Source organism: Aplysia californica, unplaced genomic scaffold (assembly GCF_000002075.1).
Source record: "Aplysia californica isolate F4 #8 unplaced genomic scaffold, AplCal3.0 scaffold00110, whole genome shotgun sequence".
Classification (NCBI taxonomy): Eukaryota; Metazoa; Mollusca; class Gastropoda; order Aplysiida; family Aplysiidae; genus Aplysia; species Aplysia californica.
The window spans coordinates 1,097,797-1,100,296 of NW_004797380.1; positions in this window are offsets into that span (position 1 = coordinate 1,097,797).

Below are 2,500 nucleotides of genomic sequence, written 5' to 3' on the forward strand. Positions count from 1 at the left end.
GGAGGAGGAGGAGGAGGAGGAGGAGGAGGAGGAGGAGAAGGACTACGACGACCCGATGACGACAAGGAGGAGTAGGATGAACGATAAGAGTCATTTACCGATGCTAATTATTTTCATGTGATAAAGGTAGTCTACAATGTCAATACAAAAGATGACGAATTAATGAAGCGTGATGTGTCGCTCAAACTCAAACAGATAATCATTTTCTTCCACGGCTTCAAAGTTCAAGCTCATTTCTTGAGGTTCTTTTTGGGACACGTTTTTCTTTTCTGGGTGACATGTGAGCATTCGACAAGCTGATTCTCTTTTCTTATACGATTAGTAGGAGAAGAGTGCACCCCACCTTAGCGACTAACTCTTTTTATTGCGACGATTCCGCAAGTGTCTGTTCAGTTCTTTCGAATTACGTCTATATAGTACGCTGCGTCTTTGACAGTAATTATAAGCGTACCGTTTCACCTTCCGTCTTTAAGTCTAACGTTATGCGACCATGCGTTTCAAATAAAAGGCGGACTTTTCATGTCAGTCTACGCTTGGTGGCAGCAAGCCAGTCCTATTATTATACTTCGCCGAACGCTTTGGCTATATTAGCTTGTAAAAGTCGTGCCTGGGTCTTCTGCGCTTAATCGTCGGCGGAAATTGCGTCATAGTAATAATCTGTTCCGCTCACTTCACCCGGAAGTGTTTAGCGTCATTCATAGGCAGATGGGAGGCTGTAGTGCGCTCGACAGGGTGCCGGATGTGCGCAACACTCAAAGCCTATGCACGGTAGCCATCTCCGCTAATTACTATCAGAGGGCTATTTGCCGAGGGAGGTAAATAAGTATGACCAAAAGCAAAGTCAAATAAACCCGCCCACGTCTTCTTCCTCAGGTGTTATAACCTTTCTGCAAGTTCTCTGGTAGGCAGCCACGGGCACTGCCGCTTTTTCAGCAGACCAAATTCAATCAAGGAAGAATTTGTCCATGGTCAGTAAATTCATCATGCCTCATGGTAAGCCATGTGGCCTCTTCTATGAAGAAAATTGGTCAAGTCTGTTTAGGTTTATCAGATGCCCAAGCGTCGTTGTGAAAACGGGGAATTCCAATCCTGTCTCCCATCCCACGGAATCCTGCCAATCCCAGCTCCAATGTGGCTGCGGGCAGCATGTCTGTTGATCGATAGTAACATCAGCTCTAAATAATTTACGCTTGGTTTATTAGAAGACCCATGCCCCTATCTTGACCCTATCAAAAACTCTGGTACATCTATTTTTGTAAGCTAGTGAACGCTAGGATATACATGTAATGGTTCTGGTCTACATGAAGTTGCTTCTCTTTCATGGGTTGTTCGAAGATGTGAGGGCATGGTCGTGTTGTTGCTGCTGCTATTGTCATGGTTTTTTTGTTAATGGAATACGGTGCAAGGGGTTATCGGGTGTTTCTCTCTTTATTGATGCTCTGATCGTTGTTTTTTGTGGTAGCTGCATTTGGCTGAGATTGTTATTAACATTGTTGTTATTGTTATCGTTGTTCTTTTCGTTATTGTAGGGGGGGGGGGGGGGGGCGGGGGGTTCTTCTATTTCCTGACACCGTTTACTTCCTCATTATCGTTCTTTTGATCGCATGCTTTGAATCTTCCTTCACGGGCTAAAATAACACATGAACATGGATGGCTGGTCCTTAGCCTCTATAAATAAATTATTAATATTGGTGAACCCCCTTCACCATCTGCCAGGATGTCACAATTGTTTGTTAAAGAATTTAATGGGGGGGGGGGGTTCTCAGTTGTTGTTTTGTTGTTGTTGTTGTTGTTGGGGGGGGGGGTTTGGGGGGGTTGCCCAGTCAATATTCTTATTTCTTATTTTTATCCCGTAAACAAGTCCAGAGGAAGTGTTTCCCATTCAAAAACGAAAGCAAAATTAAACGTACGAACCTCAAACCAGTCACCACACGACCCCACCCCGTATTTTTTTCCGTTTTAGTATAATATTTTTGTTCATTAAATCCAAACTTCAGCTGTTGCACAGCTTTCAGAACAAACTTTATTATGCTACCAAAAACATTTCGAGCCTACAGACCAGAAGTTGAAAGTCATGAAAATCACGTCCCGGCAGCCTTGTTTTATATTGGCTCGTTTTATGAAGTGAGGCGTTATCGTGAGAAGCTGAAGATGGTTTAATGGTGTCCAGGTGGTGGACTAAACTGGACTCGCACTGGGTGCGGTCTTTGTGGTCAGGCACAGGCTAGTAACGAACAACATCTCCCGGAGGTGGTCACCGCGGTAGCTTATTAGGAGAGCCTTGAAGCGTGTTGGTCTACGGTTTGAAAACTTGGTGGTAAGAGAAAGATGAGTACTTGTGGTCTTTTATTTTTCTTAAGTCAAATGGAACTATTTCTCGTATCATAACTGTACTTAATAAGTTAATTACCAGTTTTCTATTGCATTTTTTAGCATGTGTGGTGTCCATGTGTCACGTGGGTCAAAAAAAAAGGGTGGGGCGTGGGAGTTAGAGGGGGTA